Source organism: Emys orbicularis, chromosome 1 (genome assembly GCF_028017835.1).
Source record: "Emys orbicularis isolate rEmyOrb1 chromosome 1, rEmyOrb1.hap1, whole genome shotgun sequence".
Lineage (NCBI taxonomy): Eukaryota > Metazoa > Chordata > Testudines > Emydidae > Emys > Emys orbicularis.
The window spans coordinates 293,287,412-293,303,691 of record NC_088683.1 but is presented as its reverse complement, the minus strand read 5'-3'; the positions used below and the strand labels follow the sequence as shown (position 1 = coordinate 293,303,691).

The window sequence follows — 16,280 nt, the reverse complement described above, 5'->3', positions numbered from 1 at the left end:
TCTACTGCTTTCCCCTATCCACTAGGCTAGTAACCCTCTCAAAGAAGGAAATTAGGTTGATTTGGCATGATTTGTTTTCAACAATTCCATGCTGGCTATTTCTTATATTCCTATTATCCTCTAGTGCTTACAAACTCGTTGTTAGAATTTCTACCAATATCTTTCCAGGTATTGAAGTTAGGCTGACCTCTCTAATTTTCTGGACCCTCCTTGTTCCCTGTTTTAAAGATGGGTACTATTTTTGCTCTCTTTCAGTCCTCTGGGACCTCACTTGTCCTCCATGAGTCCTCAAAGATAATTGCTAATGGTTCCAAGATTGCTTCAGGTACTCCAGGGTGATTTTCATCAGGCCTTGCTGACTTGAATATATCTAACTTACCTAAATATTCTTTAACCTGTTCTTTCCCGATTTTAGATTGTGTTCCTTCCCCCTTGTTAATATTAAATTGTGCTGAGTATTAGTTGAGAATTAATATAGAAGGTAACATTAAATATGAAATAAACATATTTACTAGCCACAGTGTTTAAACTTCAGAATTTGGACACTGAAAGGAACATGCAAACAGCATTAAAAAAAAAAAAAGTGTCCTTACAGGGAGAATGTGAAAGAAGATCAAAATGAAGGATGTTATTGTAGTCAGGGAAGGGAGGCAAAAACAATTTTGATAGAGAAGAGAGGAGAGATATTACACCTTACTGAAAAAAAAAAAGGACAAGTTGAAGTGTTCATTTGTAAAAATGGAAGATGAAAGTTCAAGGAGAAACCAGCTTGAAAGAATAAATAAAGATACGGAAAATATAAAGACAAAAGCAGTAAGTTAAAGGAAGAGACAGGCTGAACTTAAGATGAACTTAACACTTGCAATTACAGTGTTGTGGGGCAGCTGAGACACAACCAAAAGAAGAAGACTGACTAGCACTTGTTCTTCTTGCTTCTGTTAAAAATCGAATGCCAAGAGGAATCACTCTTCCCTCGCTCCCCCCTGCCATCTTCCAAGAGGAGTGCATCTTAGCCCACGAGTAATAGAGGAATAAGTCAGGGAATTAAAGTTAGGAAGAAACACGGAAAACAAAATAGTTGAGTATGGTAGTACTTTTGTTTTTGTAAAGTTAAGAAAAAAAATGAGGTCAATTTTTAATGGAAATAAAAGAATACATGAAAATACAAATAAAAGTAGGGAAAAGAAAAGTAATAAGGAAAGTGAGAGATATTTTAATTAACAGGTGTACATAAAACATACTTCGGGCTGTGTCTGACAGGAAATGGAACAAGGAAGAGGAAGAAAGACGGTCAAGAAAAGACAACTTAGTGAACATTAAATACAAAGAGAAAGAGCTGAATAGAAGGAAATTGGTTTTACATGTATACAACAGAAGTGGCTTAGTTTAGGTTTCTTCGAACAGTGAAGAAGAGCTGGATCAGATCTCATCATCACAAATATAATTGCACTGGGGTACGGGTAGAATGTTTTTGGTGATAACCCTGGGGTAGAGATACACCTGTACAGTTGGTTTTTGGAACCCTGAACTCTATTTTCTTTTAGAGGCAATGGAATTTGTACATTGGAACAGGCATCAGCAACTTCTAATTTCTCATCCTCATTAAGACTCTGGCTCCCTCTATGGCCCTGGACAAGCACATTATTGTAAATGTCTTCTGATGTCCACAGAGATTACAACAGAGGTGCACTGTTGCCCTGTCCCATTCACTCACCCCCCATCTCCTTTTCCAAAGGACACAAAACAAACACAGTTTGACAAGGTGCCAGGGCACTACTCAGCTCAGCTTCTCTCCAATTTACACAGACAATTGCTTGGGAGATGGACTGGAGAGAACACCTCTGGGAGGAGAACATTTGTCGATGTAGCCTAAGGGTGCATGATGCATGCCTCCTGGCCTCCATGCTGTGGCTGTACTCTTTCAAAAATGCATAGTAGTGCAGATGTCACCTCCACCTATTTCTCTGAAAGCAAAATCTCAAGTTACTGGTACAAACCATCTGAGAATTAGGACTTTTTCAAATTTAAGCCCATAATACTTTAAACAGAGTTGACCTATGCTTGCCAATGTGTAGTTAAGGGCATAAAGGGAAGGTTTGTGCCTCCTACTTTATGTGCAGCATCAGTTTTAAGAACAGGCGCATACTCCACAAGGTCTTTGATCCATCTGCCAAGCTCCTTTTCAGATTTCCAGGCTCACCTTTTACAACACATGCTTCCTGTGTGAACAGCTGCTAGATTCAAGCCCACATGCGATAGCATGCAGTGGGATGCTATTTGTGCAATGGATTTTACTCAGGTTACCCTCTTTTCTGCCTACATGGGTGAGTTAGTGATTGCCTTCTGTTTGTGCTGCACACATTACATGAAATGATCCAAGCCAAGGATTCCAGGAAAAAAGAATAGGCAGGAGCAATAACTGTGAAGGGAAGAAATAGGAAAAAAATACAGATTATGCAGACTGGGGCAGGTCAAAGCTTTTGTTGCTTCTAATCAAATATAGTAGAAAATTATATCTGGAACCTTACGCTAACTCTGATTTTTGAATATTTTAGAATCACTCTGGTGCTTAAAAGGGATCCTCTTTATTCAGTGACATCATTCCCTTCTGTCCCTGCATAGTAGAGAATTAGGGTTACCATATTTCCACAAGCAAAAAAGAGGACACTGGGGGGGGAGGAGCCCCGCTCTAGCCCCGCCCCTGCCCCACCCCATCCACTCCCTCCCACTTCCCACCCCCTGATTGCCCCCCTCAGAACCCCCAACCCCCCCCGCTCCTTGTCCCCTGACTGCCCCCTCCTGGGACCCCTGCAACTAACTGCCCCCTAGGATCCCACCGCTTATCTAAGCCGCCCTGCTTCTTGTCCCCTGACTGCCCCCTCCTGAGAATGCCCTACGACCCTACCTGTCCCCTGACTGCCCCGACCCTTATCCACACCCCCACCCCATATTCACACCCCCAGACAGACCCCAGGGGACTCCCATGCCCTATCCAACTGCTCCCCGCCCCCGACAGGACCCCCAGAAGTCCTGACCCATCCAACCCCCTCTACTACCTGCCTGCCTCGACCCCTCTCCACACCCCTGCCCCCTGACAGCCCCCCCAGAACCCCAGACCCATCTAACCCCCCCTGCTCCCTGTCCCTGACTGTCCCAACCCCTCTCCACACCCCTGCCCCCCTGACAGCCCCCCCAGACCCATCTAACCCCCCCGCTCCCTGTCCCTGACTGTCCCAACCCCTCTCCACACCCTTGCCCCCCTGACAGCCCCCCCCCCAAACTCCCGACCCATCCAACCCCCCCTCCCTGTCCCCTGACCAGGGCCGGCTTTAAAGAGCCCAGGAATCGGGCTGCGCTCCGGCCGGGGTTGCGGGGCTTGGGGTTGGGCCGGAGGTGCTCAGCCGGCGCTGCTGGGGCCCGAGCCGGGCCGGGGGTGCTGGGGCCCGAGCCGGGCCGGGTCCGGGCTGGGGGTGCTGGGGCCCGAGCCGGGCCGGCGCTGCTGGGGCCGGAGCCGGGCCGGGGCCGGGCTGGGGGTGCTGGGGCCCGAGCTGGGCCGGAGCCGCTGGGGCCCGAGCCGGGCCGGGTCCGGGCTGGGGGTGCTGGGGCCCGAGCTGGGCCGGAGCCGCTGGGGCAGCCGGGCGCCACTCGGCCCGGGCCAGAGGGAGCCGCTCGGCCAGGGCCGCGCCTCCCCAGAGCTCGCCTCCTCGCGCCCCTCCGCCCCAGCTTACCTGCTGCTGCCTCCCCGCTTGCCCCTGCTTCTTTTCAGACTTCCAGCGAAGATCTGATTCATGGGAAGCAGGGGAGGGGGAGGAGCAGGGGGCGGAGCGTTCAGGGGAGGGGAGGAGGGGGAAGACAGCTGCGGGGCCGGACAGCATGGTAAGGCTGCAGGGGATGGGGGGAGCCGGGAAGGGGCTTTGGGTGCCCAGCGGCGCTTGGCCGCCACTTTTCTATCTATAAATAGCCGACGGGGGAAAATCCCGGACATTTTTAGATTTTTAAAAATCCCCCCGGACGGCTATTTATAGACCGAAAAGCCGGACATGTCCGGGGAAATCCGGACGTATGGTAGCCCTAAGAAAATGAGCTTCTGCAGTACCTTCTCATCAAATACCCCCTATTGGACTTTCTGTCTGGGGAGCTGTACCAATTAAAGGTACAGGTCCCAGTACCACAGTGGGGAATTATTTTCACATCTGCATTTACTCATTATGTTTTCACAGATATGAATTAGTGTAATAGTGAAATGTCTGTACTAGAAGTGCACTGAGATATTGATGAACAGCTGAGAAGTGTCCTGTCTTTTTAGTGAACAAAAATATATTCTGCTAAAATTGTACTGTAGCCACTTGTGCTTGTTATAGCTATATGGTCTTGTTGCTGTAGTTAAGGCTGAGGCAATTACAGATACGTGCTTTAAAGCCCTTAGTTTCTGGGGGCAGGGTAGGGAATTATCCTTTGAGAACAAGCATGAAAAAATTCAGCTCATTCTTTAAGTTTGATAAAATTTCCTTCAGCCATTTTTTAGTTAGACTGTAGAGGGAGGAAAAATGCTGCAACTTTTAGTTAAATGCCTTTTTAAAAAATGTATTTTGCAATCAGAATTCAAATCAACAACAGGTTGCTTCTAACACTAACTGTTTCAGAAATGGTGCATATTTTATCTTGTGAACTATTGAAAACTAAACTGTACTACAAAAAATGAAGACTATATTATAGGGATCAGTCACGCATCAGCAAAAGGATGGACCAAATGACTTAAAAGGTTAGGAATGTCTCTTTGTAACACCAGTGAGCCAGATTCTTCACTGCTTTGCATCTTGTGCAGTAATTTACACTTGTCTTCAATTAGTTAATAAGCTCTGTTTTTACTTCTGTGTGTATGTGCTTGGGTGCTAATGCAGTAGACATGATAAGCAACAATATATCCGTGCAAAGGGAGTGCGAAATGCCACCATTCTGATATGGTAGCCCACTTTTCTAGGAGATATAAATTATAGGCCAGGCAAAATCCAAGGGGGAGAAAATATCAAGACTTCCGCTCTGTTAGAAACATGGGGCCTAAGCTATCTGGTGCACCACAGAGAGAAGTAAAACTATGGAAATCCTGTGGAAAAGAGTCAGAATAGAAATGCAGCTAGACAACCTAGCCCCAATTACTGCACAGGACAGGAATAATGCACATTCTATGCACACTGATCATCCAGGGCCTCTTGTGCTAGGTGGTGTACAAACAGAGGTGGAGATATGGACTCTACTTTGAAGGGCTTGCAGTCTAAGCTTCAAGTCAGGCTTGAGGGACAAGTTTCACTATGGATCCACCAAATGCAGGTGATGATGATGTTCGTCCATCGTTATCGATGAAGACCTCAACAACTCATTCTTTTGATGACCGGGCTTTGTGCGTCCGAAGATGACTGATCAGTCCGATTCAGGCGTGGAATGTCCTGTCACACGTCGGGCAAACATGTAATGGCACTGTCGATGATGTATGAGCAGCTCTGGACTTGCGCAGCTCATGCTTTTTTTCAGCCTCAGCAATACGCCTCGCCTCAGAGGTATTACTGCCTGTGTGAATGAGGCTATGCCATGCTGAACGGTTCAGTGCGAAGGTTTCCCATGTGGCGGTGTGGATCTCGAAGGACTTCAAAGAGGTCTTCAGCGTGTCCTTGAATCGCTTCTTTTGTCCTCCATGGGAGCGCTTTCCCTGAGCGAGTTCTCCGTAGAAGAGCTGTTTAGGAATGCGTTCATCTGACATTCTCACAACATGTCCGGCCCACCTGGTCTGGGCTCTCATCAGCAATGTGTGAACTGACGGCAGACTGATGTCTAGTAAGGACATCAGTATCGGGCACTTTGTCCTGCCATCTGATTTTTAGAAGCTTTCGCAGACAGGAAATGTGGAAGTGATTGAGCCTTCATGCATGACTCCGATAGACAGTCCACGTCTCGCAGGCGTACAGCAGAGTTGGAAGCACCACTGCTCGGTAGACCTTTAGCTTCGTTGATAGGCTGATCCCTCGACGTTCCCAAACATTGAAGCGCAATCGGCCAAATGCAGAGCTGGCTTTAGCAATTCTGCAGTTTACTTCATCATCGATTGACACTGCTCGGGAAAGAGTACTGCCCAGGTACATGAAGTGGTCCACTGTCTGAAGTCTCTGTCCATTTACAGTGATGGACGGTTCTGAGTACGGAGCATGGGGAGCTGGCTGGTGCATGACCTCAGTCTTCTTGATGTTAATAGTGAGACCAAAGTTATTGCATGCGGTTGAAAACTTGTCCATACTGGCTTGCATTTCTGGCTCAGTATGAGCATTCAGAGCACAATCATCGGCAAAGAGAAAGTCTCGAAGTACAGTTTCCTTCACCTTGGTGATGGCACGCAGTCGCCTCAGATTGAATAATTTCCCATCAGTTCTATACTTCAGGCCTACTCCTTCAGTGCAGTGTTGAAAGGCATCAGTCAGAGTGGCAGAGAATATCATGCTGAACAAAGTGGGTGCTAAAACACACCCTTGCTTGACGCCGTGGGTGACTGGGAAGGCCTCAGATGTTTCACCATCATCCAGGACACGAGCCATCATACCGTGATGAAATTGACGTACCATTCATATAAATCTGTCTGGACAGCCAAATTTCGACATGATCCTCCACAGGCCCTGGCGACTGACAGAGTCAAATGCTTTCGTGAGGTCCACAAAAGTTGTGTAGAGTTCACGATTCTGCTCTTGACATTTCTCCTGTAGCTGACGCACAGCAAAGATCATGTCAATAGTCCCACGACCTTTGCGGAAGCCACACTGTGATTCCGGCAGTAAGCCATTCTCCAGGTGAGTGATCAATCGGTTCAACAGAACCCGTGCAAGAACTTTCCCCGCTGTAGAAAGCGGCGAGATTCCATGGTGATTGTTGCATACCTGGCGATTGCCCTTCCTCTTATAGAGGTGCAAGATGGACGCGTCTCTAAATTCCTGTGGAATGGTTCCCTGCCCCCAGAAGGACTGAAACAGCTCAGTGAGTTTCCGTAGCAGCACGGGTCCACCAACTTTGTACACCTCTGCTGGTATGGCATCTGACCCTGGGGCTTTGCCACTTGACAGCTGATTGATAGCTTTCTTCACTTCGTCCTCTTCTGGTGAAGCATCCATGGAGTCATTGACTGCAACTTGGGGCATCTTGTCAATGGCCTCATCATTGATGACTGAGGGGCGATTGAGAATTGCTTCAAAGTGTTCAGCCCATCTCTGGAGAATCTGCGTCTTCTCTGTAAGAAGCACAGTACCATCAGAGTTCAGGAGGGGAAAGCTCCCAGAAGACTGTGGACCATAGAGTGTGTTAAGGGCTTCATAAAACTGCTTAAAGTCGTTCCTGTCCGCATATGCCTGTATTTCATCTGCTTTGGCACTCAGCCACAAGTCCCACATTTTGCGCAATCGGTTCTGTACTGTTCTGCGAACGTTGATAAAGGCGGTCTTCTTTGCCGCCGAGGATGGATCGTTTTGATATGCACGATGCAGGCGGTGCTTCTCAGCAAGTAAGGCCTGGATTTCTGCATCATTTTCATCAAACCAGTCTTGCTACCTGCATGTGAAGGGCCCCAATACCTTCGATGCAGCTGTATGGACAGTGTTGCGGAATCGCTCCCAGTCTTTCTCAGCGTCATCCTCAGTACGAAGATCAGCAAGCTCATTCTCTAGGTCTTCCGCTAGATTTTCAGTGATGCGGCTGTTCTTCAGCTTCGACACGTTGATCCTTTTGAGAGCCTTACAGCCTTGTGGTCGTCTCTTCGGCATGATACGGAGCTTCATTTTGGATACTATGAGCCTATGATCCGTCCAACAGTGCGCCACACATAGCTTTTGTAACCCTGACATCTTGTCTGTCCCTTCTCCTGATGATGACATAATCGATCAAATGCCAGTGCTTGGAACGGGGATGCATCCATGAAGTCCTGTTGCGGGTAGGAAGGCAGAAGACCGTATTGCTGATCAGAAGGCCATGTGCTGCACAAGTTTTCAGCAGTAACAGGCCATTACTGTTGCACTTTCCCACTCCATTTTTCCCGATGACTCCTTCCCAGGCTGCGGCATCGCATCCAACTCTTGCGTTAAAATCGCCTAGCAGAATCAGCTTGTCTGTGCGGTGCACTGACGATAACAGAGTATCTAGTTCTTCGTAGAATTTATCCTTCACATCCTCTGGGTTGGTCATTGTAGGAGCATATGCGCTGATCAAAGTAGCTTGTTTTCCTTTTTGAAGCGGAAGCTGCATTGTTATGAGACGGTCATTCATACCCTTGGGGGAACTGGCAAGTTTCCGAACAAGATGATTCTTGATGGCAAAGCCAACTCCAGATTCACGACGCTCATCACTGCTGCGGCCACTCCAGAAGAATGTATAGCCACCACCTGACTCGGATAGCTGTCCTTCATTAGCAAGGCGAGTTTCGCTAAGGGCTGCAATGTCAATGTTGTAGCATGCGAGCTCTCTAGCGACAAGTGCTGTTCTTCTCTCCAGTCTGTCTGCCGTGATGTTGTCCAGTAACGTGCGCACATTCCATGTGCCAATAGTGATCGGTGTCACTCTAAGTTTTGTTTTTGTTTTTGTTCGACCGCTTTTATGGGATCCCCTCCAGCCGCGGTATGCTGGCCAGGGTAAGGTGAAGCAGGCAATGTTTAGGGCACCTTTTCTAGCCCCCTCCTCGTTCTACGGAGGTGAGCAGTGCAATCCTGAATAGGGCTGCTCAGTCGCTCAAGAAGATGCTGAGCTCCACTGCTGCTTCGGTCAGTGAGGAACGACCATTATGCCTGAGCCGCCTATGTGCAGGTCCGCGGCTACAGCTCCCAGTGTATCCACACCTGCTGCTTCGTCGCTCGCCCATCGCCACAGGACTTGATATGATGTGATATGATGTCGAGACTTGCGCGTGAATTGGATTAAAGTGAGGGAGAGTTGCGCAACGTCAGCCTCACTCTCTCTTCCCAATTCCTATCTGTATCCAGTGGCAGGACAAAAGTCGAGACGGCTGGAGATAGGACAGGGCGCAGTGGATGACCAGGATGCCTACGTGTCTTGTCGTGCTCTTAAGCGTTCCACAACGCTTGCTGTCACTGCCTTCCTGACCATTGAACCAGGTTGAACCAGGTTGTCTCAGTCAGCCGGATCCAGCCTTTGCATGCAATGGGTAGACAGGCCCTGACTCACCGAGAGTCTCATACTCATCAGCTACCCTCACCTGGTTTAGCCCGCCAGTCGAGACGGTCTCCGGGGTGTGGCCGCTGTCGCATGCTGACAGCTACTTGGAGCCACAGGTGAGAGCTGGGTGTCAAGTGGGGACCAAAGTGGATGAGCTACTCCTAGGAGTACGACTGCTCCCCCATCAGAGGTACTACCCCTCCCTGACAACCCCATACACCCCTAAATGCAGGTATGTTCATGGGGAATGGAATGAATCAGTCCATGCAGTTTCAAGTCTGATAAATAGTTTCAAGTCTTGGAGTTTCAAGTCTGATAAATAGTTCGATGAGGAGAATCCCTGGGCACCTGAAGATGTAGTGGGGGGCACCTTTATGGTGGGTCTGGAGGGGGACACTGTCGTTTGCAGAGTGCAGTTGTGAGAACAGCCTGAGATGACTACTGCAAAAAAACCACCCACAACGTTAAGGCCATAGCTGAGGAACAAACTCATCATAGAATCAAATAAAGTAAAAATCTTAAATGACAAACTGTCATAGAATCTCTATGGACAGAAATTTCATGCTTGAACAACAGTATAACAGTAGGAATATAGTATTGGCAACCTTACCATGATAGGGACAGTGATTTTGAAATGCTCAGGGAGATTACAGAGGCAGAAATGCAATAATAATGGGGGATTTCAACTATCCTCATATTGACTGGGTACATCGCAGGATGCAGATATAAAATTCCTGGACACACCACAAATGACTGCTACTTGGAGCAGCTTGTCCTGGAACCCACAAGAGGGGAGGTAAATCTAGATTAAGTCCTAAATAGACCAGATGATTTGGTCCAAGAGGTGACTAGAGATGAAAAACTTGGTAAATTAAATTTTGTATCTTTGAAGGGGTCAAGTGTCAAAGAAACCCATCATACTAGCATTTAACTTCAAAAGAGGGAACTACACAAAAAGTGAGGAAGCTTTTTATATGGAAATGAAAAGGATCACAAAGCGTTAATGCTTGCAAACTGCATGGGGACTATTTTAAGACACTATAATAGAAGCATAAACAAAATGTATACCCCAAATTAAAAAGGAAAAAAAAATGCCACCATGACTAAACAGCAGAGTCAAAAGGCATCCTTTAAAAACTGGAAGTCAGATCATAGTGAGGAAAATAGAAAGGAGCATAAACTCTGGCAAGTCTAGTGTAAAAATATAATAAGGCAGGCCAAGGAAGAATTTGAAGATCAATTAGCTAAGAAAATAAAATAATTAAAAAAAATAAAATAAAGTACAACAGAAACAAGACGCCTGCTAATCAATCAGAAACACTCAAGGATGACAAGGCCATTGTGGAGAAGCTAAATGAATTATGTGTATCAGCTTTCCCTGCAAAGGATATGGGGGAGATCTCCACACATGTTTAGATGACAAATATGGGTAGCTATCCCAGATAGATGAGGTTCCAGAACAAGTTGATAAATTAAGCAGTAATAAGTCACCAAGACCAGATGGTATTCACCCAACAGTTCTAAAAGAACTCAAACATGTAACTGCAGAACTACTAACTGTAGATATATAGGTATGTAACCTAATGCTTAAGTCTGACTCTGTACAAAATGACTGGAGTGTAGCTAATGTAACACCCATGGACAGTGGGTGGAACCCCCCTTCAGGGAGGCTAGCTGCCAGCTCTGCCCCTTCTACCCATACCTCCCTGGATAGCTCAGTGGTTTGGCCTGCTAAACCCAGGGTTGTGAGTTCAATCATTGAGGGGGCCACTTAGGGATCTGGGGCAAAATCAGTACTTGGTCCTGCTAGTGAAGGCAGGGGGCTGGATTTGATGACCTTTCAGGGTCTCTTCCAGTTCTATGAGATAGGTATATCTCCATATATTAGCCCCACTCAGCCAGAGGAGCCCTAAACTGGCCAGAGACCCAAGTGCCCCTCCACCTGCCCAGAGGAGCCCCAACCCTCCCTCCCCACACACACACACTTGCCTGGAGGAGCCCCAAGCCAGCCACTGCACCTCCCCTGCCCAGACCCCAAATTGCCTGGGGAAAAAAACAGTGTCTCTTCCCAAAGTAGGTTGGCCAACCCTCCAGAGTTGGCCTGGAATCTCCAGGAATTAAAGATTAATCTTTAATTAAAGATTATGTCATGCAAAGAAACCTCAAGGAATACATCCAACCAAAATTGGCAATCCTATTCCAAAGAAGAACAACCTTTTGATATGCCCCAGGTAGGTTCTGGGGCAACTGAGGAGGCAGTATCTGCTACTTAGCTTCCTGGGTTCATCAGTAATCTCTCTGGAGTCCGAGCCTCCCCAGGCCTATTATACCCAGTGCCCATGGTAACAAAATTTTTTTTAATGTTCCCAGAGGCGATCCTGGCAATTACAAGCCAGTAAGCCTTACTTCCAGTACCAGGCAAATTGGTTGAAGCTATAGTTAAGAACAAAATTATCAAACACAAAATATAATATGCTGTGGAAGAGTCAGCAAAGCTTTTGTAAAGGGAAATCTTGACTCATTAAAATTTTGTTGCAATCAACAAGCATATGGACAAGGCTGATCCACTGGATACAGTGTACTTGGACTTTCAGAAACCCTTTGATGAGGTTCCCCACCAATGGCTCTTATCCAAAGAATGATTAGTTTGTTTAAGAGAGAAGGTCCTCTGATGGATCAGTAACTAGTTAAAAGATAGGAAACAAAGGATAGGAATAAATGCCCAGTTATCACAGTGGAGAGAGGTAAATAGCAGGGTCCCCAAGGATCTGTACTAAGACCTGTGCCATTGAACATATTCAGAAATGATCTGGAAAAGAGGGGTAAACAGTGAGTAGGCAAAGTTTGCAGACAATACAAAATTACTCAAGATAATTAAATACAAAGACTACTGTGAAGAGCTACAAGAGGTTCTCATTAAACCGAGTGACAAAATGGCAGATGAAATTCAATGTTAGTAAGTACAAAGCAATACACATTGGAAAAAATAATCCTATCTATACATACAGAGCGATGGGGTCTAAATTAGCTGTTATCACTCAGAAAGATCTTGGAGTCACTGGATTATTCCCTAAAAACAGCCGTTCAATGTATAGTGACAGTAAAAAAAAAAAGGAGCTAACAATGTTAGGAACCATTAGGAAAAAGAATAGCGAATATGACAGAAAATGTCATAGTGCTGCATGCAGTTCTGGTCACCTCATCTCAAAAAAGATAACATAATTGGAAAGGTGCAGAGAAGGACAACGAAAGTGATTAGGGTATGGAACTGCTGCCATATGAGGAAAGATTTAAGACTGACTGTTCAGCTTATAAAAAAAAGATGACTAAGAGGGGAATATGACAGAAGTTTATAAAATCATGAATGGTGTGGAGAAAAAGTGTTATTTACACCTTCACATAACACAGGAACTAGGGGTCACTTGATTAAATTAATAGGCTGCTGATTTAACAAACCTAGGGAAGTACTTCCTTACACAATGCATGGATCAATGTTCACGTTGTACTCCCCACCAGTATCCAGCCTGGGATGGGCAAGCTAATGATACAACCAGTGGACCAAATTCAGTGATGAATCCTGGTCATGTGCCACCTGAGGCATGTTGTGCATATGCTAAGATGACAACATTATGCATAGTCAACCTTTGGAGTTCATTGCCATGGGATGCTGTGAAGGCCAAAAGTATAACTAGGTTAAAAAAAAAAAGAATTAGGTAAACTCATGAAGGATCAATGGTTATAAGCCAAAATGATGCATGGGATTGTGTCCTTGACTAAGTGCCAGAAGTTGGGACTGGATGACAGTGGATAGATCACTAAAAATTGCCGTATTCATTCCCTCTGAAGCATCTGGCACTATCCACTGTCAGAGTCAGGGCACTGAGCTATATGGATCATTGGTCTGATGCAGCATGGCCGTTCTCATGTAGTGCTCAGTTCAACTAGGTTTGGAAGTTCTATGTAAACAGTTTTCACAGCTCGTGAGGCAGCTTTGGCAGTCCCAACCCTTGATCTTTCTATATGTCCACCTATGCCATACTATTCAGGGCTGATATGATGGAGAATATATTTCCCTAAAATCATGCAGGCTTTGGTGTATGTTTAAAGGGGAGTGTATTTGGTTTGAAGCGTGTCGGAGACTCCCCTTGGTATAACAGGCCTGGTACATATCAATTTCTTTGTTAAACTGATGAACTCATATAAGCTTGCAGCGTCCAGCGGGCATAACTGGACACCGCAAGACAGAGGTTCCTAGGGTTGTGTCTGGGACCGGAGATATTGGCTAGTGTCATTCGGTTGCACAATCCAAGCAGCGGCTAGCCAAAAGCGCTCACTCACGTGCTGGGAGTAGCTTACATGTTAGAGGCTGTGCGTGAAAGTCTGGGAGTGGGGGGTTCTCACAGCGAAGCAGCGTAAGGCTGGCTCCCAGAGTCAAGGATTGGAGTGACCTAACAGATCACCGGTCCAGATAACACCAGGAGAATGTCACACCAACCCACCAGCATTTAAAAATAATGAGTCAGCCCCCCAAAAAACAATTAGTTGGGTTTAAAAATCATGAGGTTAAAAAAGTTTTTTTTATTTGCCTTCTCGTTCTCAAACTACTTGTTTCTGAGCTTTTCTCTGCAATGAAGAGGGCTAAAAATGTACTTTTATGAGAAGCTCATTTTTTGTTTTTTTAAAAAAAAAACATGTCTTCAGGAAGGGAGGCTTCAAGAAAAAAAAAAAAAGACAATATTGCATTACTCATGGTAAAAATCACAAGAGTTGGCAACACGGGAGCACAAAAGTAGAGCCTCAAAGATACAAACACCAGCGTTACAGATTGTCTGGTCAGCCAGACACCATATGAAACCGAAAATAACCAGACAGCAGCGAAGTAAAAAAAACAAAACCAAAAGGAAAAAACTGCAACTACTGTACTGTGCCTTTATTGCATCTTAAAGGTAGGCACATCTGGGCAGCCTGTCCCCACCTCTATGCGTGGGGCAACCACTTACAGCTAGGAGTTGAAGACGCTGAGATTCACAGGTAAAGTTGTGAGCCCCTGCTGCCAGCCCCAGGTAGCCAGAGCATGAGCAGCATTGGGGTCTGCTCTGCTTTCCTGCAAGCCGTGGGTGCTGTTTTCACCCACATCCCTTTCCTGGCCAGGAGGAGGGGATGTTTTCACACACACTGGGAGGAGGGCACACTGTTTTCACCACCACCCCTTCTACCCACCCTGGTCGGGAGGGGAACAAGCTTGCCCGGTTGGAAGCTGCCTAGCTGCCTCTGGAACCTGGCCTGGAGTGTTAACAGCTGGAGCCGAAGCTGTGTTTTGTTCATTGTTATGAACATTTCAGAGTTATGGACAACCTCCATTCCAGAGGTGTCCAAACTTTGTTATACAGTAGAACCTCAGAGTTACGAAGTCTCACAGCAAGTTAGCAGTAGAGACAAATTCCAGGAGTTCTAGCCCCTGCTCCTTATTAAGGCCTCCCAAAGTCCACATGTCATGACATTGCACTCCACAATTTTAAATGCATATGGTGTAGAAATGTTGACTTTTTCATTCAAAATATTTTTCTTTTGCATCTTTTTCAAAACCCAAAACTTTCCGAAAATTTTAGTTTTTCCAAAAAAACCCCAAACAAAACAACAACAAAAAACACCACCAATTTTCTCATCTCAACCACAAATTAGAAAAAAATAAATATTCTAAGTTTTTATTCTTCTTTGACTAGAAAAGATTTTATTAAGTCTAAGGGTTTTATTTCACTTTTGCATTTTTTTCCTTTAGGTTTTGTCACTACATTTTCTAGAATTATTCAATTTTGAAAAAAAATATAGAATAACAAAACAAAAAATGAAAGTATCTGACACATTTGAGTATGTTTTTTGAACAAAAAATGAAAGTAGCAAAAGCAAAAAAGTAAAAGTGAATCTGACATGATTAATTGTATTGCACTCAGTGGTAAAAATGGAAAAATGGGGCACAAAGGAAAAATACTTTGAAATTTTGCAACTTTGAAAACTATCTGAAACAATGAAAATTCGGAGTCTTGAATTCTATGAAATAGAAAACTTGGAAATAAAAATAATGAAATCATTTCTGCACATTTTGACCAGCTGTCAGAGAGCTGTGACAGGATCCCCAGTGTTTAGTGAGTTAAGGGGGCACAGCAGTCCCACAGTCTCAGCTGATCTGGGTTATCACCAGTAAGGCTTTGTGAGTCAAACAGGATGCTATTATCACTCAGTACAATTGCATGTAGAGCCCCCATACACAGCCGGATTGCATGAATGTTCCCAGAGCCACTCATGAATCACACAGAGAAAGGCACCAGCCAAATCCCCCAGCTCTGTACCACTGGAATATACCGTCATGCATTGCTCAAGAAAGGGTCCTGAGAAATGCACATTTATTAATTGGTTCACCAGTTCATCAATGGAAAGTGGACATACACCAGCCTTTGTAACTTGAGCAGATTTACCAAACACTTCAGTCAAACTCACTGGTAAGGATAAACATTAGAATAAGTTTATTGATTACAAAAGATGGATTTTAAGGTGATTGGCAGAAGTCAGAGTAGCTACCAAAGGAAAATAAAATATAAACTTGCAGTCTAAATTCTCAGTCTTACTATACTAGGCAATATCTGGACTTAGCAGCTTTCCTCACCCCACTGCATACTGCAGGTTGGTTATCATACACAGGCTCTCCCTTTCAGCCTGGAGACCAGTCTCCTCAGCTTCAGCGTTCTCTTCCCCACCATGCTGAAGACAACGAGAAGGGAAGGACAAACCATGGGCCTCTGTCCCCTATTCTGTATCCTAGTACATGTGCTTCGAGAACAGAAGTCCAGGCATGATGGTGACTTAGCAATGCCCAAAGCAAGATTGAGCAATTCCCATGCTGTGGCCTTATGCAATGAGTCATAGCATTGTAACTCCCTTGCTGACCTATGGCTGTTGATGGTTGTTCAACACCTGTCTGGGCATTAGCTGCCTCCCTTGTTGTCATCTCTGAGGACCTAATATCTGGGCAATTCCTAAACTCACAGCACATTTTAGTATCAACCGTACAGCATAATTTAATATTCACT

The 16,280-nt window shown here is 45.5% G+C and overlaps 1 pseudogene; it reads right to left on the bottom strand.

The window, feature by feature from the left end:
• Positions 1 to 5,659: 5,659 nt before the first annotated feature.
• LOC135895700 (uncharacterized) lies at positions 5,660 to 8,508 on the bottom strand (annotated as a pseudogene).
• Positions 8,509 to 16,280: the final 7,772 nt, after the last annotated feature.